The sequence below is a fragment of the Ambystoma mexicanum genome, chromosome 3p (genome assembly GCF_040938575.1).
Source record: "Ambystoma mexicanum isolate Mex_15411 chromosome 3p, UKY_AmexF1_1, whole genome shotgun sequence".
Lineage (NCBI taxonomy): Eukaryota > Metazoa > Chordata > Amphibia > Caudata > Ambystomatidae > Ambystoma > Ambystoma mexicanum.
The window spans coordinates 1131668572-1131691447 of NC_090925.1; the positions used below are offsets into that span (position 1 = coordinate 1131668572).

At 45.6% G+C, this 22876-nt stretch overlaps 1 protein-coding gene across 1 annotated transcript in view; it reads left to right on the forward strand.

The window, feature by feature from the left end:
* LOC138581303 (solute carrier family 22 member 4-like) overlaps positions 1-22876 on the forward strand; it is a 745421-nt gene that overhangs the window by 279355 nt on the left and 443190 nt on the right. The gene's annotated exons all lie outside the window — the stretch shown is intronic.

Here is a 22876-nt window from a genome sequence, read left to right on the forward strand (position 1 = left end):
GTTCCCTGGTGGCCTGCCACAGCTCACCCCAAACCCTATCGCCACGCCTCTCCCACGCACAATACAAACCCCCAAATAAATGCGCCTGCTGTTTAAGGGAACGTTCAGGGCAGTGCACTGAAGTGCAAGTTTCAACTTCTTCCTACACTTTTATTTTAAAACGAAACCATTCTGGAACATTTTCTTTTTCAAATAAAAGTATAGGAACAGTAAAGAACTGGTTGGTTTGAGATGTCTCCCCACGCCCCCTTTTTTTCTTTTTTTTTTTCTTCTTCTTTACTTCCCTCTTTTTGTAAGATATGTTCATTACATCGTACATGCTTTGTTGGGGAGAGTTTTATTCATTCATGTTGTTTTATACTTTGTTGGGTTTCTGGTATATCTGTCTAAGTTATTGCTTTCTAGTTGTTCTTGTTTATTGTATATTTTTGAATAAATTGGTTAAGAAAAAAAAGTATAGGAACAGTCAAATTTAATTAAAAACAATAGAGGAGCACCGCTCCCAACTGCTCCCGCCCACTTCGACTGTGGAAAGCAGATGAATGCTTTGATACTTCGGTCAGCAGAACTGTGGTGCAGGTTGCCATCCTGTTACCTACACCTGGCAAACAGGCATTCCAGAAGAGTAAAGCCCATTCATCAGGCACATTCACACATGTTACACAGCTGAGCACCCTTGAACATGTTGGTACACAGGGGGTCAAAAGGGGAGCAGGGTGGACCTTTAAGGTGGGAGTTAGGAGTACCGACAGTGAGCTTGGGATAAGTGTGTGGCAGTGCTGCCTGGAGAACAGAGATGGGAAAAGACAAAGACGCAGGAGGAGTGCGAGAAGGAAAAAACATTGGTGGAGGAAAGAGAGAAGATAGTGGAGTGAGAGTCCAGAGTGTAACCGAGTGAACGGAATGCAGAGGTCAAGGAGGGAGAGAAAGGAGAGTGAAAGAGGGATAATGAAGACCAGACGGAAGAGAGAGAAAGAGCAATAAAGAGATAGAATAGAAAATATATGACTTTGAGTGAGGAACGATGACTGTGAAAGGAGGATGGGAGGAAGAACATAGACATGAAAGGTGGATGGGGGAACTATCTACAAGGTGTTAGAGAAAGTGATTTCACTATAAAGCCAGAGAGCAGGCCAAGAGTCAAGGGGCCTCATTAGGACCCTGGCGGTAGCCGTGCCCTTATTAAGGGCACGGCTGCTGCCGGTAATGAATTTTGACCGGGTCCATGGAATGGGCAATTACTGGGTCATGCCGACCTTGGTAGACCCAGTAATTGCCCATTCCATGGAACCGGTCAAAATTAATCCCCATTCCCATTGAATCCCCATTCCCAACGGGCCCGTTGTTAGCATGCTTGTCCCCTCGCGGGACTCTCAAAGGACGTCTGGTAAAACCAGACGTCCATAGCGGGTCCCTCTGGGGGACCTCGTAATAGGGCGGTACAGGGTTAACGGCACCGGCGCCGTTAACCCCTTACCGCCCTCCTCGTAATGAGGCCCATGGTGTTGTAGAAAGTAATGTTGTGATGGAGGAGTGAAGTAGGAGATGAACAAGGCAGCCAAGACAGCCTAAAAAAGGTTGAAATCCAGGCTACAGTATTTGTTATTGAGTCGGACATCTGACCCCCGTGCATATGATCTAGGTCACCAAGAGTGGTGGTGCAAAGTATATTGGAAAGCATATTGGAGGTCCACAAGAACCATCAAGACATCTTGTCACATGCAATGAAAGGCAATAAAGAAGTGGAGGGCACTCAAACCCCCAGAGACTGTAAGTTACTGTTTTGCCACCAAGAGGTAGGTGTTCTTTAGGGAGAGAGAGGTGAGGACATAGGTCTATGGTCCTAAGGAAACTCGACCAAAGACTTGACTTGTGTTTCCTTCCATAATCTCTTCCTGTGACCTCAGTTATATCTCAACTCTTATTTTCGTTTTATTCTAAAAGGTTACATTGGCTATGGGTTGTCTGATGATCACTCAACCATGGCACCACTCAGTTCTTTAGTTTGATCAGCAACGTAGAATGGCCTTTCAGGAGGGTGTGGCTTGGTGCTGAGGCTGATGGCCGCTGGAACTTACACTTCCTCTACGCGATATTACTTCACATATGCCTGCGGCGTCCCATTATCTTTATACAAAATGTTATTCATACTGTGTGGCTGCACTTTTCCTTGGGTGTCAAGTGATACCACTTTTTACGATATTGCCAGCCTATACGCTCGCATAAGAGCTCCCGAGCTCCGCTGTGGCGGCCGTCTACGCGGAGAGCCGACACAGCTGGGGAGAGACTCGGTAAGCCTCGTTGGGAAACGCCGGGAGCCCACAGAGTTAGCCCTCCCCTCCCTGCCATCTACTGGTCAGAAAAAAATATGCTGAAAATTAAGAGGAAAGGAAAGTTTATCACTGCCTGCAACAACTGCTTTATGTTGCAGTGAGAATGTGTTTATTAATCCTTATCTCATCGCTTGGTTGTGGCTGCTCGTCATTTCCCCAGCTTGGTACAGCTGTAAACTTGACTGGAATATCACTTTCACAATCACTCATAATATCCTATATTTTCTGGGATTTCACAACAGTCAGTTCTGGTATATATCATGGCATCAGGAAAAGGCGGACAGAGGCTAGCACAGGCTAACAAAAACTCAGAGTCAGCCTCATACCCAGCCACACTGAAAAGCCCAAGAGTGACTCCCATCCTCCATCTAGTTAGCCTGACCACAGCATGGAACTAGTATTACAGGAGATAAGGGGGGTCATTCCGAGTTGGGCGGTAAGTATAGGGGAACAGCGGCATGGCGTTAAGAGCGTTTCCGTGCTGGCACTAGACCGTAAAAATCGGCCTATTCTGACTTCGCGAGCACGCGCTTACCGCCATGCCGGTAATGAACATTAGCGCCATGCCGCAAAAGTGCCCCCAAAGCCCTTACCGCCAACAAATGCACCGTACATAACACTACCGCCATGGAGTAATCAGCAGTGACCGTAAATAGCGGTCCCTGCTATTTACAGCCACCGGTAAAGAACGCAACCGGAAAAAACGTCACCGCACAGGAACGGAAAGGAGCACGGCGGCCATCTTTAAAATCACAATCCATTGCCATCCTCTCCAAACAGGACCCAGAGGCATATACCGAAGCGAGAAATTGGCATTCGAGACCAGCATCATGTCTAAAGCACTAAAAAAGGGGGCCGCACGCTTAAGAAAGGAGCGCTTTACCCAGGATGAGCTCCAGATACTGGTGGACACCCTGCACAAACATGCACACACTGTATTCAGCAGTGATATGCGTAGGCCCACCGTCGTCAGGATGAAAGAGATCTGGGCCTTTGTAGCACAGAGGGTGAGCGCCGTAGGAAAAACCCCCCGCACCACCAAGGATTGCCGGAAACGGTGGGATGACCTCCGTCTCCGGGTGCGGGCCATCCTCTCGGCAAACCGAAGTCAGGCCCTGGAGACAGGAGGAGGGCCAGGTTCCCCCATCAAAATGATGCCGTGGGAGGAAACTTGCGCGACCATGATGGGCACAGATGCCATAGAAGGGGTTGGCGAAATGGAGTGCGGTGCAGCGTCATCCGCTGATGGAGGTGAGTGTCATGATTCAAGACAGAACATGCATTCCTAATGTAAGTCACTGCCAAGGGCTGGGCAAGGTGTCATGTCATGGTTGGGCAAACCCCCCCACCCCCAATGAAATCATGCCGTAACAAGTGGGATCCAGTCTGATGTCAGGTGCAAGGCTGTAACCCATATGGCCCATACCACACAAAGAGGCCGAATCTGTGAGGCACATGGGGCAGTAATTGTAAACACTGTGAATGTGAGTCATCACAGTACGCCGCCAACATGAGTGACCCAGACATCTGCATGCATTTAGCATCCAAGCCCAGATCACTGTCCCACTCACCACCCAAATGTCCACAAAACGCTCCAATCCCATTGTGATACCATAGGCATGTACAAATGCTGACACCCAAATCAATGCTCATGCCGTCTCTCTCTTCCCCCCCCACAGGCAGCGGGCATGACAGCGAGGGCCAGGTAAGCACCCGGGCCAGTACCTCCAGGGGCAGAGGCAGGGGCCAACGTATACCTGCAAGCAGGAGAAAACCACAAGCAACACCACCTGCTCCTGCAACCCCCATGGAGGGTGCACAACCCCCACCTGCACCCCTACCCATGCCTGCAGTGCCGCTGGACACGTGCCCCACGCTGCACTCAGAGGAGTCCAGTGTGGCTGGGGAGCATGAAGCCATGTGCCTCCTCGATGTTCCAGACAGCCCACCATCAATTCCCGGAGCCAACGCGGAGGATACCAATGACATTGCCCATACCCCTGACATACCATCATACAGCCAGGTGGCACACAGCGACTCCGGGGAGAGTGACACCCCAGGGCTCACAGGGCAAGGATTACAACCTGCCTGTCCTGAATCCACTTCCCCTGCAGACACTCCGGAAAGGCATGCAGGCCCAATACCAAGCCTGCCAAGCACATTGGCCACATCGGCCACGGATGTATTGCCCTCCCAGCACCTCACAGGCCTCATTGAGGAGTTCATCAGGGACAATCGTGATTCTAGGTTGGAGTGGCACAATGGCCTTCATGCTCTGGGCGAGGTGATCACGGCGAACACAAACCGGCTCTGCGAGGTGCTGGGCCGGATCGCAGATGCCCTGGAGGCAGCACACCCCACACCACAGCCCGAGCGGGTGGACCCACCCTCCCAAAGCTCATCCACGCAGACCAGCCCGGTCCGACGCTCACTGCGTACATTGTGCCGCCATGACATGGATCCCCCTGGCTCAGGAAGTGCACGTTGACCATGCTGGCACACACATGTTGCCTATGTTGTACCAATGGGACTATTGTGGGGTTGTTATGGGGGGAGATGGAGGGGGGTGAGGGTGTGTGTGGGAGTTGGGGGGGAGGGGGAGGGGGATGAGGGTGTGTGTGGGAGTTGGGGGGGAGGGGGGTGAGGGTGTGTGTGGGCGTTGGGGGAAGTGGGAGTGGAGTGAAGGTGGAGGTTTTCTTGTACACATTTAAACATTATTACTCAATACACTGGTTGATCATCCCTAAGAAACAGAGTGGACACTGATCATTGTGCATGTTTCCTTTAATGTCTCACAGTGCATGGTGTACATGTATCCCCACACCGAGTGCCCAATGTCCTGTCATCCTCACACCCTCAGCTGACTTGTGAGTTAGAAATATTGTCCGATCAATGATTGCCGCACGGAACGTCCCTCCTGCGCATCGGCACCGTGATGCTGTCCTGCCATTCCTTCCTCCTCCCCTCATCATCATCTGGTGGTAGCAGTTCCACGTCAGGGGCAGTGGCATGTTCCGACGGATGCACATGTTGTGCAGCATTACACATGCCATGGTGATCTTGGACACCTTCTCGTGGCTGTAGATGAGTGCCCCACCCGACCGGCTGATGCAACGAAATCGTGCCTTCAACAGGCCGAAGGTCTGCTCTATCATCACCCGTGTGGGATCTATTGTAGTCCTCCTCGTGCCTGTTCTGTGGGTTGCGGACCGGGGTCATGAGCCACGGCTTCAAAGGGTAGCCAGCATCACCTGCATGAGAGTGGAATGAAGGTAAGTGTTTGTACATTCATGGTGCAGAACTGTACTAGTATTACATGGCAGCAGGTGATTACTGGCCATGCACACATGTCCCAGGATACAGTCACCCCATTACTGGCCCGGGTATGTGTCCTGTGCAATGGAATGATGGAGGGGGTAGCTTCTTCCTGATGGGTCATGGTGTGCACTCACGTCTTGTTGCATGTGCGTCGTATATGCATGCAGCAGTGTTGGACTGCATTCATTGATCTCATGCGCGAGATTTGGTGACAGGGGGGTGTTGGCTGTAGTTGGTAGCATACTCGTCATTCTGCACTGATCCCTACCATGGTGACTTGCAGCAATCCTATGGGGGTGCAGGACCAGTGACACGCTGTGGGATCCCTGTTAGACTCACTTCTATGCCCTCCCAGGGATGACTGTCCTGTGTGTTGTGATGCAGGAGTCAGCGACATGGTGCTATTGCACTGCATGGTGCAGGATGCCCTTACGGTGTGTAAGGGCCGCCGATGAGTGGTGCATGTGTTGTGGTATTTGGCCAGGTTTCCTGTTAGTCATGTAGTGTTAGGTGTCGCATCGGATTCAGCACTGTGTGGTTAGGTGGTCATGTGCCGTGTCACTTGTCTTAGGGCACAGTGTTCTGTGAGGTGCACATCGTGCACTGGTGTGAACATTCCCACACAGGTGGAGTATGCATCTCACCCCCCCTTTCCCACACAAGTAGAGTATGCAGACAACATACTCACAGCCCCAATGCACTGCCATGGCCAATTCAGGTTACTCACCAAGTAGCCGTCACGTCGTCCAGCATGTCGCTCCATGTAGCGTGGTAGTGTTGAGTTCCGCAGGACCAAGGATTCATGAGTTGATCCGGGGTATCGGGCATTGCAATGTGTGATGGCTTTACTGGCATTACACACCATCTGGACGTTGATGGAGTGATATTGCTTGCGGTTGCGATATGGCACCTCCGTGGCATGCAGGACCACCAATTCAATGTGGGTGCAGTCGAGGGCACCTATGCAATTTGGCATGCCTGCCAGTGCACGGAAGGCAACTTTGGTATCATATATCTCCTGGGGAGTCCGTGGTAGGGATATGTAGTCCCTTGTGTGGTTGAGGAGGGCATCCAGCACTTGGTTGAGTATCCGGGAAAATATGGGCTGTGAAATTCCATGCATGTGCCCCACTGTATGCTGGTAGGTGCCTGTGGCAAGCAAGTGGAGCACAGACACTACCTTCATTAGAGGGGGGATGGCAGTGCAGATTTCTATGCGGCTCACTATGTCATCATGTATCAGGTCCACTATGGTGGTAATGGTGTCCCGGTCAAGCCGGTACAGGGTGTGGATCTGCTCTGGTGTGAGGTTGAAGGGGGTGGCTCTGATGCGGGGATTGGGGGCTGCCGGCGTGGTAATGGTGGCTGCACCGGTAGGGCATGCTGGGCCTGTCTCACCCTCCTTCTCCTCCTGTGTATCCTCTGTGGTGGGGGCTGTGGTTGTTGTTGTTGCTGTTGTTGTAGTTGCTGCCTTGCAAGCAGGGCCTCCAGCTCCAGGAATGCTGGTGTGTGGGTGTGCTCCTTTTGTGCTGTGACAGACTCCATTGCCTCCAACTGTGCTGATTGAGTGCACCTGTGCCCCTTTGAAACACTGCTCATGGTTCTTAACACCTTCTCGGCGATGCCGGTATTTATTCCATGGTGGTAAGGTACTTTGCGGCCTTGTGGAGGCCGTTTTTTCCATGTCCGCTTTACTTTGGATCAGCTCCGGTTTACGCAATGGCGCTATTTTCGGTATAGAGTGTCGGGCGCGCGCCACTAAACTGCTATTTACGGCCTCGTAATTTATGGCGCCGTAAATAACGGTCTGGTGGGTCAGAATGGGCCGTAAAGGGAAACGATGCCGGCAATCCTTTACCAGCATCGTTTTTCCTTTACCGCCCAACTCGGAATGACCCCCAAGGTCTTTAAAGCCTTTCATTGAGACTACCAATCTAAAATTTCAACAACTCACCGACAGATGGGGCGCATTTGAAAATAGAATGGAGTATGTGGAAAAAAGAGTGAGCGCCATGGAAGATCTCTCTCCTAGAGTACTGTCTCTCGAAAGCAATGTTAAAGAGCTCCAGAAGAACAATAAAGAACTTGAAAATTGAGGAAGAAGGAATAATCTCTGTATCTCAGGTCTGCCTGAAGGATGTGAAGGAAAGACGCCATCTTGTCCCTGCAGAAAATGTTTTCGGCTCTTCTCCATATTCCACCGGACATTGTCCTCAATATCCAAAGAGCGCACAGAATTGGGCCCCTAACATCTGCTCATTCACATCATCCCAAGACACATGCTCTTATTTTCTTATTATTGGAATAAATGCAGCTGCAGTTCATAATCTCCAAAGCAAAAGAACAAAACACTCTCACCTGGCAAGGCAACAAGATATACATCTCGCAGAACGTTCCTCGAAAAACTGCACAGCGGCGGAAAGAGTTCCTCTCTTATTGTCCTGCCCTTAAGCAACTCAACATTAGATATGGTCTTTTTCATCCCTGTTCCTTCAGAATCACACATAATGGAAGAACCTCTGTCTTCGACGACCCTGTGGATCTCAAATCCTTTATAATATCTCTCAAATCTGACAGCATGAATACCTCTTCAACGCTTGTGCCTTCTACCTCCGGCACCTGATTCTCCATTCAGGCTATCTTACCTCACTATCGTATTGTTCCCGTTTTGCGCCGCGGGCATTGACTCCATATTAGGTTATTACTGACATAGTTTGCGGGTGTGGTTGTGACGGTTTGGGTGTCCTTCATCCTGTAGGACTCATTAAGAAGTCTGGCCAGGTGTCACCTAGCTCTGTTTATTTTTCTGTATTAACCTGACACTTATCTCATCATCTATTTGTTGGTACTTCTCACTCTTTCCATCTCTCTCCACATCTCCTATTCTATTGCAATGTTATATAAATATCAGGTTTGTTTGTCTCCCCTTCTCCCTTATGTATCCTCCTCATGTGTCAAGCTGATTCTTAATTGGCACTCTATACATGCCATGACATTAATATGCATATTTTTCCTTTATCACTTTATGATGGGTATCTCTTCTTTTCAATTGTTATATCCTGCTCTGTCACCTGCATCCAGGAAACCCACTTGTCCATGAATGAATCAATGAAACTGAAATCCTTCTGGGTTCAAGATGTAAATGCCAGCCCTGCTCCAGCAAAGAAAAATGATGTTGCAATACTCATTAATAAGAACCTTCCATACAAGATTGTGAATCAAAATACTGCTAGTGATGGTAGGTGGGTGTGGGTCAAGTTCCAGATTGGGGCTAATGTCATATCTATTATGAATATATATGGTCCCACTCCACCGGACCACAGTTTTGGGACTCTGTGAAACAAATCATCTTACAATCAGATCACACTAAGTTAGTAGTATGTGGTAACTTTAATAATGTTCTTGAACCTTTCATGGACCTGAGACCCAGACGTATCTTCCGAGGCTCCAAATAACGTGACTCATTTATTTGCTGTATCTCCGAGACTAGTTTGGTAGACAGTTGGAGACTTTCAACCCCTCAGACTTTGATTTCACATTTCATTCACTACCCCATTACTCTTTCTCACGGCTAGACTATATTTTTGTTACAAATTCACTGCCACACACAGTTGTTGACTCTCGCACTGCCAACATTATCATCTCGGATCATGCACCTGTTATAACCACCTTTGATTTTCTTAATATCCACAAACACTCCAGCAGATGGCACTTTAATAACATACTGTTACAGGATGAGCAATTCATTGAGTCATTTACCAGTTTTTTTCTGCAGCAGTTCTCTCTTCACAATAAAGATGATGACACAGTTAACAACTGGGATACATTCAAAGCAGCATTGAAAGCACATTTCATTCAGTACATTAGTGGAAAGAAGGAAGAACATAAAAAGGAATTAGAGTAATTATTTCTTGAACTCTCTAAAGCTGAGAAAATATACTACCAATCCCCCTCTCAGTCAAAACATTGTTATCTTTTATCAGTATGTATGCAAATCAATAAAAAACTTACAGAACAAGCATCTAATACCATCTTAAAATTCAAATCCAAGATATATCAGACGTCTAATAAAGCAGGGAAAGCTCTTGCTTCCTATTTCAAATCACGCAAAGAGAAAGCCTTCATATTGCATATTAAAAATAACACTGGCACTAACGTTACTAATTCCGATGAGATTCTAGCCCTTTTTTCTAACCTCCACTCCCCAGACACTACTATCACCCCGGACAACCTGCACTCTTTCTTTCAAAACATTAAGAGAGACTCATATCCCCCAGTAGATCTTAGTAGCCTAGAATGCCGACTCTCCACCCATGACATTATTCGGGCAATCAAAGACCTCATGACAGGTAAGACACCTGTCCAGATGGCATATCCCCTTGAGTTCTGTCACTGTATTTCCAACATTTTATCCCCCAAACTCAAATCACTCTTCACCTACTTCGCTAACAAGAACTCTTCCTCTTGGTCATTTACATAAGCCACTTTAATTCTCTTTCCTAAAGCGCTAAAAGACTCTGACCTCCCTAAAAACTACAGGCCCATTTCCCTAATAAACCTTGAATGCAAGATATTTGCAAGAATACTTGCTAATAGAATTGAATATTTCCTCTGCAAATTAATCAAACAGGTCAGGTTGGCTATGTAAAAGGGAGAAACATCTCTTAAAACGCAAGACTCCTACTTGATGCCATCCATCTCATCGTGAAATATAAAGCAGACAAACAAGGTTATGCCACCATTGTGCTTAACGATGAAAAAGCTTTTGATCAGGTTAGCTGGGAATTCTTGTTTCAATCTTTACGATGGCATGGTTGTGGGGTGGGTTTTATCTCACTGGTCAAACTTCTATATTCCAATACCAAATCCTCTATTTTTATTAATGGTAATCATCTTCCTACCTCCCCCTCAGAAGAGGCACAATACATTGCTTCCCATTATCACCCGTGTTATATGTTTTATCTCTCAAACCCTTATGACAATGTATTAGAAGTGATACTCAGATTCCGGGTGTAACTTCTGGTAAACAAGAATTAAAAATGGCGGCATATGCTGATGATATTCTAATCCTTTAAAAAAAAATCTAAAGTTCATATTCCATGTTTACCATCAGTTTTAAATGATTTCTCTTTAGCTTCTGGATATAAATTAAATACAGGCCTATCAGAGATCTTATCTCTTAACTCATTCTGCCTCAAGCATGAAATTGATATATTCGACTTCAAGTGGTGTGACAATTCACTCTAACATCTTGGTCTTCTCTACACCTCTTCCACCACAAACACTATAAAACTAAACTCTTCACCTCTCCTCCATAGACTCAAAGAACTCACCTCTCTTTGGTCTCCCTTGTATCTTTCCTGGTGGGGGCGTCTTGAAACTATGAAGATGATGCTTTCCCCCATTATTCTCTATTACCTACAAATGCTTCCATTTCCACTCCCTATATTTTTCTTTTCTTCTATCAACTCTATCCTACTCAACTTTTTATGGGGTATTGGTAAAAATAAGAGAATCACTGTTAGCAAACTCAAAGCCTCCTTCGAGAATGGTGGAGTCAGGTTTCCAGATTTTAAACGTTACCATAACACATTCCTCGTTAAAAAATCACGCATCTGGCTATCTCTTCTGAAACCAATGACCTCCCTTCCTGGTTCGTTCTTGAAAGTGTATTAACTGCCCCTATCAAAACCCAAGATTTGGTCTATGTGTTCGGATCTTTCTCTTCTAAGCTTACCAACCCGATCAAAGCTGCTGTTTCTGCCCTCCGGACTTTTCTCTTCCAATCTACTTGCTCGTTGACTCTTAAGTTATTGCCATCTTTATGGAACAACAAACATATTACATTTAATGGCAAGTCATTTTACAGGAGGTCCTGGATCAGTACGGGTGATTAGATGCATTCATCACATTTATCACACTACAGGCTGGAAATCCTTTCAAGATCTCAAAAGAAAATACTTCTTAGCCTCATCAGACTTTAGTTCTTACAACAAATTAGTCAATACTTGCCTTAATAGCTTTGATAATTTCACTCAAAATTAGCTTATTCCCAACTCCACAAGAATCCTGTTCATGACCTATACTCCCAATGTCGTAGCGGCCAAATTTTATAAAATATTAGGTGCCAAAGATTCTTCTGCTGATAGATGGACTATCCAAATTCAATGGGAAGCAAATTGTGGGGATCACTCTGGAAAAGGGACAAAACTATCTTTACTGCGGCCAACATATTGCAACATCTATTTTCCTTTCTCCACAAGGCCTTTATAACCCCAATGCGCCTTTTGAAAACTAAATTTGGCACAGATGGACGCTGTTGGACTTGTGGTGATATATGTGGATCCTATAATCATATGTTCGTTCAATGCCCCTTTGTTCATTCATTCTGGCGTGATGTGTGGTCTCTGCTGAACATCATTTTCAAAGTCAATCTCCCCCTAACATTCACAAACATACTCCTTGGCAGTATATCCCTTGTAAGGGAAGATACACATTGCTCCTACGGTCTATATGACTTATTTATTGCAATTGCCATTAAACTCATCACAGCCAATTGGAAAGATTGCAAAAACCTGTCAGTCAAAGGTTGGTGGAACAATGTATGTCTCATTCACAGATTGGAACACTGCATGTCAATATGTCTTAATGTAAGACTCAAACATGATGTTAAATGGTCTTTTTCTTACTGAATATCTCTCCTTTCACAACATGTCAACTCATGGTTCATGAATTTCCAATGTTTTAATGCTTTTAGAAAAAAGTAATAATCACATGTTTACTCCTATTATACATACCCAATTTTTAATATTGTAAATGCTCCCCCTTCCCTCTCTCCTTCTGTACTCTGTTTGTCTTTTTATGTCTACCCCCAGTTAGTTCAACCATAACCACCATAGGCTGATTAGATCATCAAACTCGTTAACCATTATACCCTTACTACATTGTTATAAAACTCCCATTGTTGTGCTGTACCATCTATTTATCAACATTATGCATTTTTCCAAGTTTTTGAGTTCATGAAAAATTACTCATACACTGATCTAATCAATTGTCTTACTGTAATCACTATCAAATGCGTAATAAATAATGATTAAACAAAAGAAAAGAATGGCATTTCATTGTGTGTGCTGCAGAGTGGTCGAGGTCAACTTCTGGTCTGCATTCAGGGGTATGAGCGGCTCCTCTCAAATATTGGCAAGAATGGTCTTGATTCCTCTGTCTGGTATGAAGCCAGATTGTCAGTCTTCAAGGATTTTGTGTTGTTCTATGTACTCTTAAAGTTGTCTGGTAATCACTTTCTCCAAGAATTTGCTGAACATAGGACAGGTTAGGTACCAGTCGTTATTTCTCAGGATTCTGAGGATCTGCCTCGAATTCCTCAGAATTAGAGTGACAATGACATGGCTCCTGATATTCGGAATAATCACTTTAGGAGCAACTCATTCAACAGTTATTTTTTAACATCTTGAGCTACTAAGTGGAGGAATTGGTTCATCTGGACTGCTGGACAGGGATCCTTTGGCCAAGATGACGCTTAAGTTTAATGAGCCAGTCAGAGACTCTACTTCACCACTAGACGTTTGAGTTCAAGTGCCCTCTCTTCCTTCTTTTGCCTACACACGCCAACCTGACCCATTTGGAGTGCCCTATAGTTCAGCCCTCACTCTTCTTTTCAACCTTGGCATTATCTCTCTGCACTACTTGGTTCAATCCTTTGGAACTGCATGCTACAGCTATGTGAATAACACACACAGTATCCCCAAACATGCCCCGCTCTCTGGATTCCTACTCTAGAAATCTTGGCAAACACATAAGTGAAGTTAACAGATAGATGAAACACAACTACCTGACACTTAACTACAAGGAAGAAAGAGAATGTGATCAATGCGGTGCAGGGCTGCAAGTGTGCTTCATGACTAACGCTGCTATGTCATGGTGTCACTAATGACGTCAGCATCGTGGCTTTTTGGTGCTTAATCGAGGCTGTCCATTACGGTATTTTCATCCATAATCTCTGTTAAATCCCCAGTTCCTGAAAGGATATGTATTGGTTTAGGTCTGAATGACTGACTGAGGGGGTACCTTTCTGTGTACGTGTCAGCCAGTGGTGCACTTGGGGCTTGTCCGAAAAAGGATTAGTAGCTTTCAGCGTTTCTGGCCCGTCGGCCTGTCATGTTCGAAGAGGGGCATTCCTGGGACCCTTTCTTCAGAGTAGTACCCAAGGGGGAGGTTTTCGATAAATGCGATACAAATTGTGTATTTTAAAGAATATGTATTCAGTAACGCTGGTCAAAACTACTAGCTGCATACATATTGAAGTGTTCCTTGCACCTTACGTTGAGGATTCCACCCCCCCCCCGCCCCCCGGATTCATGTGACTGGATTGCAGCATGCCATTTCCATCCGGCACCCAACAACTTTTGTATACATTATCACACAATATATGCAGCACCACAGATTCCTTCTCTTGCCTTCTCTCAACACCCTACATATTACACGTAAGACACATTACAATCAAGCACCCATCTATTTGCAAACCTAAACTCTAACCAACAGCCTCTGGATAAGCTAACAGTGATACTAGACAACAACAATGACAGATATATGCTATAAAATTGCCTAATAAATGTAACATTAATAATTTGAGATTTGTACCTATTCAAATTTTAGGCAGGCCTCATCTTTCTAAAATAGCCTTCTGTAGAGGTCAGAAAAGGCTACTAAAGAGCTGTGTCTGGAAATGTGACCGCCTTTTTAATGTTGGCAGCCCTCACCATTCTGAATGCAACATCCCGGGACTACAGCACAGGGCTATCTGTGTCCCACTGTGGTGTCTCTGCTGAACCTGCAACATGTCACACTCAGTGTAGCTGATTGCATGGGCGGATCGCAACACTTCAGCACAACTATAAACCACTTCTACTGCACTGCGCCTTTGCCTTTTCAGATTTCCTAATTAGACAACAAGTGAAGCTGCTCCATTTGGACTGGTGGGCCTAAAAATCAGTCAATATTGATTAATATGTCATATAGATATATATGCTTACATGCATTTATATATCTGTTTGCATACCTTACTACAGATTGTGTGCTTTTTTAGGCCACACCCATCCCACAAGCCATGCCCCCAAATGAGCACCCCCCCTCGATTTCTTACCCCACTTATAGCCCTGCATACACATGTAGGCGCAGTGAGAGCATTTGCAGTGATGGGAAACAGCCTGTCCTTGAAAATGCGACTGTCCAATGTGGAACTCTGTTGCCGGCAGGGGCGTCAAACTCAATTGAGCGGGGCCGGTTTGTGGATTTGTAAAGCAGTTACTGCAGTGAAGTGAGCCAGTTTGTAACCACTCAAGGAAGGTCCCTCCTGCGATTCCTTTAAATGAGTCAAAATAGTGTCATCCAGCGTTCCCATTTCAAGAGAAATTGTACACAAAGCGATTAGATTTAAATCCAATTCAATAGGGGAGCTCGTGACACATTGCAATACTCCAGAGACTGGCTACCAACACTACACACCGACATCCACCTGGAACCAAAACCCTATCACAGAAGAAAACTCGGAGGATCCTCTTTCTCTCACCAGGCACTGAAAACCTGGAATGACCTACCTAAGAATATACGGAACACAACAAACCACCTAGCATTCAGGAAACTCCTCAAATCATGGCTCTTCACAGCGTAACCACAACAGCGACGCACTAGAATGCCCACTCATTAAAACAACAACGAAAATAACACCAACCTTGGCCACTCTCAAATGGACAAACACTGAACCCAAAGAACCGACCCCAGGACAGACCATAAGATATCATGGGAAATAGCCACAAAAGGAGGCCTCCAGAGACTGATCACATACTCAGACCCAGGCGAAAGCCCTAAATGACTCACCCACTCCCTCCGGACGTACCATATCCAAACCGGCAGGCGCATTTAGATAGAAAGTTTGAGAGGAGTCTGCCACACCAGCCCAGCACCCAAGGAGGAGAATAGCCACCCAACCCACATTAATCAATCCATTGGCATTAGAACACCTACAGAGCTGGCTAGAATAGAACGGCGTGGAGCAATCATAACACTTACAAAGTGCGTTAGAACAGCACAGGGAGCGCCCCACACAAACCAAAACCCTGCCAGGTGTAGCCCATTTGCCCACCCGGATGAAATTGGGAGGATTGGCGAGTGCCGCACTCGGACAGATTTCTGAACCTCTGTTAACCTTCATACAACCGACTAACAAAAAACTCAGCATTTCTGCAGACTTATCTCACTCAAAATCTCACACAACCATCTCTTGCACAACAACCCGCACGCACTTCACAACACCGCAACAACACATAAGCAACACCAACAGCACACGAGGACTGACATCGATCCATTACTCGCACCGAAGCTCAGCACCCGGTGTATACCGAGTTGAAGCTGCCAACAGAACACCACTCCTCTCACTATCCTACTCCCACTTCACCTACTAACCCATCCCACCGTCTCATTTGCAGATCCGCCAGAGCGCCCGGGGACCAACTCCGTTGGTGATGGTGCGCGGTACAAATACCTTTAACATTTAACATTTACACAGAAGCATGTCCCTGCTGCAAATCATGGGTGAACCCATCGGGGAAATTGTGTACCCCCATCGAAATAACAGAGGCCTGGTAGACCCGTCTATGTGTATGCTATATGATCACTGAAGCAGGGCCTGATATAGTCGCCCCTACCACACTGGGGTAAACGGCAGTAGACATGAAAATACTAAATGGTTTGGAATCGCTCTAGCTCAAACTGCAGCTTTCCTTTCACACTTTGAGTTTCTCCATGCACTATACCCTTTCCAATCACTTTTCTGAAGTAAGGCTGTAAATGGAAATTTCCCCATCAACACTTTATTCTACGCACGAATGAGCCTGAGCCAGTAGTAAAGTGCCAGGCTATTATGCAAGTCTATGCAAAAAAGGACGAGCATACTCGTCCTTGGCACTTAAGGGGTTAATAATCATTGTAGATTCCTCTTTGTTGGATATATTAAACAAACCTTAGGTGTGGCATCCTTAAAATGACCGAGTACAGAAAAGTGTGATCGTTTATGGGACGTGTCACCAAGCTCTGAATAATTGCCTTCTCTCTTAGTAAATTGTGCCAAACTCTCACCGGCTAGCTGCAGAAACAGATACTATTTGGCTTTTGCTTAAAAGAAAGTATCTGTTGACGTCAAGGCGACTGCTGATTCCTATGCACCTCTTTGGTTGGTTCCAGTGTCGCTGGTCACTTCCTTCTTCACCCTGCTTTATTAGCCCATCCTTTTAGATTGATTTGCTTTGAGTCCAGTGGTGCTCCCAGTCAGTCTGCAGAGAATGGGCTTCTGGGGAGAGCGTCATTCTCTCCATCTGTGGAAACTGAAGCCAGTGCAGCACAGGGGCCTTGCCCTTGCTCTCCCCTGTGAGACCACACTGCTCAGCAAGGTGAACTGTCCACCTAGAGGGATGCAGAATGGGCTTTAAGGGGCCTATTGAAGCCCACTGGCCTTTTATTTCAAATGCCTAGGTTTAAGAGATGGAACTGTACAAATAAAATAGAAACTCTCATGCAAAGCATGAGCTTTCCCGTTTTACGCGGGATAATGCGGCCGAAAGCCTGATAAGCCCCCTGCCAGTATTGCACATTCCCAGGCTGCTGGCCTGTGAAAATGGCGGCCAGACCCATGTAAATGAGCACAGTGGCCAGGTGCAATTGTAAGTGCATTCCTTGATAAACCAAAGATGCAATTGCAACTGTGTCAGTGCCACCACCAATGCAACTTCTTTCTGTGTTCTACAGTGTGATAAACAATCAACATAACACACGAGACAGAAATATAGCTCAACAAGTAAACACAAATGTTTGGGTTAAGAGGAAGCCTATGCGCCCTGGGGTTTGACTAATAACTCGGGCTTACTCCTCATGCCCAAGGCAAAACTGACACAGCTGAAAAACGGATGCTTTCATTTCTCATCACCGCGCCTATGGAACATTCTCCCACCTAACCTCAGACTGTTTTCTAGCCTGTCAAGTTTGAAAAGAAACATAAAAACATTTCTCTTTGAATAAAGACTCATTCCCTGCTCTCTTGCCACTCTGGCTTGCCTGCATTTCTTTTATTCCGTTTCGCATGTCCAGTCTCAGTGCTTTTATGCCACCAGGCTTTTGTTCCAGCACTATAGAAATATATTAAACTAATTAATTCAATAAATAGGGGAGCTGTACAAAAAGTACCAGGTTAGATGCCTCAAGGCTCTCCCCAGGATTCCCTGTTTATGGGATGGTTTTCCTAAGGAATAAAAACTAGTACTAAGCAGTCAAGATATACAGATATACAACTAACAGAAACATATGTAAAAAAGCAACCAATTGCATGAAACTGTTTTGTAAATCAGGCTTTCCATACTAACAGTACATTGTAGATTGTTAGGGAGAATTCTCAAGAATGGCTAATTTCCTTAACTACTGAGTCCCTCAGCAGCTTTGCTGGATTTCTAGGATTTATTTTTTATTTCTTTCACCTGATAAGAGTGTGAGACTTTTTTCCAACTCTTACATGTGTTTTGCTGTGTGTGTTTAACATTTCTGTGTTCATAGACTGTGGAGCTTCACCTACTCCGTAGGCATCATCTTTTTACTGTCTGTTACACAGCACCTTTAGTGCAGTGAGACAAGGTTGTCTTTTTCAGACTTCCCATATTCTGGGACTGACTACTGTCTCTCAGAACATGTAAAGTTGCCATTGACTTTATTAGTCTTTTTAAATTCACCGACCCAGTACAACCTATCTTACATAGAGTACTGGAAAGGGTTAATAGTTATCCCTTTTTGTCTGTCTCTCATGGAACATTATTTTGTTCCCCTTTCTTTAAGATTCGGCTGGTGGCAGTGGTATCTACCATATTTTTCCTACCACGGTCTATGAAAATAGCCTTGGTACTGTTTTAGGCTAAGTTAGTAGTCTCAAACTTTAATCCGCTGGGCCACATTTACTTTTATTTGGTTCTGGCGGGGTTTATTCGCCATTTCTTTTTGTAAAGGTCTTTCTCGTGTTTTACTCTGCGCGCCAAACCACGTTTGGTTCCTTTGTTCGCCGTCCTTTGGCAGGCTTCTGCACAGAAGCCCTCCTTAGGTGCCTGAATGTCCGAGGGGGACAGGATGTGAGGGAGGGGTTTGAGACTCCCTGCACAGGGTCTCCTTGGAGACCCATGTCGCACTCTGTATGATTGTCTGTGGTGACTGTCCCCCCAGGACAGCCACCCTGCTGTGTGATTGACAGCCAGGCTGTGTGAATGGGGGAAAACTGCATAAAAAGCAGGTCTCGAGGACTAGGAAGGCAGAGTCGCCACTGGATTGAGAGAACCAAAGAGAAGCTGAAAGAAGAGGACCACTACCACGACTGCACCTCCCGGTGAAGCCCTGGTGCAGGCCCGAATTTCCAAACTTCGACGACAGAGAAGATCTGCAAGGAATCTTCTTCCCTTGAGCTGCTGGGACCAAACATTTCACCAAACACCAAGCAAGGCCTCCCTCCTCTGGTCGAATTTGCTGTGCATCACTGCAGTGAACCGGATAGCCAGGAGGCTCGGACCCTGTTTGTGTTTTAAGGAGCGCACCTTTTATTAGTTGCTTTGCTCTGCTGCTGGTTTCTTCCCTGGGCAGTGCAGGACCCTTCAGTCTTCCTACTTCATGTCAGTCCGAAAGTCGCTTCAGGAACCGCAAGCCTGCAGGACCTGCCAGGAACTTCTGCCTCACCTACAGCCTTCTTCTTAATTTAAGGTACTGTTCTAACCCGGTTGTTCGTTCCGTCCGACCGTGGTGAAAGTGTTTCAAATCTTTCGCCAATCCGAGGGCTTGTCCTTCTCTAACCTTGTCTTTCCCTCCCTTTTAAATAGCTGAAGTGCCATTTTGCTCACACTTCATTTTGAGCTTAACTTGTCCAGACTTCATGGGCTGTTGTGTAGTATATTAAGAGTGTGATTTTTCTGCTGCTTTACTTAGTGAACTGTTTTACAACTGATATGTAAATAAATGTATATTCTTTTACTCAGAAACCTTGAGTCAGCGTTTGTTTGAATCATAGTAATTTTTTGTCCTTTGTGTAACTATTGATACTGCTCACTTTACTCTTGAGATAAGTCTGGCTGCTCAGGCATCGCTACCACTTTACTGTGTAGTACAGGCTTGTACCAAAGGTGAATTTGTACTGTCACTTGTAGTTACCATCCCATGAATATACACCATTCTGGCTCAACAAAGGGCTCTCGGGCAGGGGTGTTGCTAGGTCTGGAAAAGATCCAGTGCTACACTAATTTCGGGACTCGAGCTAGCTAGCCTTTTGTTTGTAGCCTCTGAACTTCTATCTGGGGTTACAATCAAAAGATCTGGGGCTATAGCAACCTCACCGCTCCTCATAGCAATGCTTCAGCTCCCTGGAATATTTTCTGATTCGGCACTGGAGATCTCGGAATCATCCCTTGGACGCATATGGGTAATTTTATTCTGCTGGTACGACTATCTCCCCCTCTAATTAGCTGCAAGACAATTACGCCCTGCACAGGTGTGCATTCTAGAGTGCCTTCCAATCCGTAGCTTTTTTTGTTCACTGTGACGTTATTGATGCAGGATCCCAGGTTTTGCCTCTGCTCTTTATTTGTAAGGACTATATTAGGGCAAGGAAGCATCTCAGCTGCCCCAAGCCATTTCTTAGAGAAGTGAGCAGAGCTCAGGCACCAGCGCTTGAGTAGTGGACTATGGACTTTCTGGGAGATGATATCACAGAAAGTTCCCTGCTAGCCTTCTGGCAGCCTTCAAATCAATCGTATGCATGAAATCACAAGTTCCTCAATGCAAGATGAGTTTTAGACTGAACCATACCAAAAGCAATTGCTAGTCTGATTCAGTTGTAGCAAGTGCTTTTTGTGCAGAAGTTGGAGCGGATTTTCTTTATATTTTGGCATCTTGCCCACTTGTAAAACCTTGTTGGATGATGCTACCTGCAAAAATGTTAGTCATTATAAGATTGCTAATGGAATTCATAAGCTCTAACATATTTTCTATATCAAGATGTAATCGTGGGTCAATGTCTCATAACAAGAAGTGGAAGCCAAGGGTGCCCTCCTCCCCTTCACCCATGCTACTCAATGTCTGGTTGAAATAAATGAGAGTCATGTATTTGATTGGGAGATTTCTGCTGGTAGGAGGAATTATGATTTCTAAAAGGGTGTTTAGGAACCTCATACATTCTATCTGATTAAACCTATTAAATCCATGTTGTCTGGGACAACAATCCTCCTCATCATCCCTACCTTCAATTCTACAAGAATAGGGGGATCCTCCTTCTCCATCCAAGCTCCCACAATCTGGAACACAATTCCCCTCAGCATCCACCACTTAGAGGACCACCTTGCCTTCAGGAAGGCCCTCAAGATCTTGTCCTCACCCCTGGCTCCCCGCATGCTGACATACCCATTCCGCACATTGGGTTATTTAACCCCCTGTCAGCTAGGCCCAGGCAGCAATTAACCCCTCAAAGAATGTACTGAGTGATGAACAGAATAAAGTCCAACAGACCACAGGACAGAATTTGCGCCACATCTACAAAACCAATTAACCAGACTGGACACATGGGTACGTATCGCACTCTATGTCGATGCAAGAAAGCTGCAGCCATGGCGTCCCACCCGCACGCATCAGCTATCATACACTATTTGAAGACACATCGCACAACACCTGTGAAATTAGAATGCAGCTATGACTCAAGACAAACATTCTGTCTAGCTGGACACATAATCAGTCTCCTGCACATGTGTCGCTAGCAGGGACTTGGCCACCCGGACCTACCTTCGCATTGGCTAAAATGCTCACACGCATTCTTAACTCCTCTGACGTCTCGGGAGGATAGCTCAGGGGCAACGTGCTCGCCTTGGAAACAAGACGACACGGAGCACCACAGGTTCGATCCCCGGGCACCACAGGTTCGATCCCCGGGTCCACGCTTAGAAACCTCTGGGTATTAAGCATGTTATAAATAACCTATCACATCATGACATCTCAAATCTCCCATACCTTGGATTTCATCCCCGGAGGGTGTTCACCTACAGCGCTTTGAGGACATTCCAATGGGAAAAGGCGCTATATAAATGAAAAATTACATCACATTACATCTTCTCAAATTGTCATGCTGATATTGTGTTCAATAGGATGTATTTATTGTGACAACCTCTGATCTGGAATTGATTTACTTTGCATTGGTTCTTGTTTTGCGTTTGAGCTACACCAGGGAGGCGATGATTGACAATAACTGTCAGTTACACATGTCATTTTCCCCTGATGGATATCTTTTGATACACATGCTGCCAATTCGACTGCTGTTGGTATCCTTTCCCTAAACATTTTATGCCACTTACCGTTCAGGCATACATTTATTGTGCAGATAATAGTAGTGAAATGTATCCAGAATTGTTTTGCAATACCCAGAAAATGTGTGTTCACTGACATTTCAATTGCACTTTTGTAGATTTGCTGGTAATGGTGCATATGTAATTTTTGCATCTTTGTGTAATTTACTCAAGAACGTATTGAAACATATTCCAATTCTACACACAACCTGTTTTATAAATCACATCGATCTTGCTATGTAAATCATTTGTAAATGATGCATGTGTAAACTTTGAATTTTTCAAGGCATAGGCCACACTTACACCTTGGCGAGGATTTGTAAATTGGTGAACTAACCTCTCCTAGAAAAACATAACGTGTTCTGATTTAAATATGGTATGTGTGAAACAATGAACCCTGGGGAAAAAAAACGGATGTAGCACAAACATGCAATGGTGATCCTCATACATAGACCGGCTTTTATGCCATCCAGAACCCTCCTTCCATTGTGCATGAGCGCACAATCTGTCAAGTGTGGTGGTTTGCTCTCTTGCATTGGGCTTGGCTTGAATTTCTTATTGGGTGGTTCCATTTACAATAGTGTGAGGCTCAGGTATTGTTGGACATTTTCACAATTAAGGACACAGCAAGCACACTGACAAGACCACTGGGCCAGAAATACTACTGTGTGCTTTCATGACTTATTGGCCCGTGCCTAGAATGAAAGTGTGCTCCTCTGGCACTAGCTAGAGACATTTCCCCCAAAACATAGAGGCATTGATGGGGACCTCATGACTCCTTTGACCCAAACTGCCGTCTCAGGCACA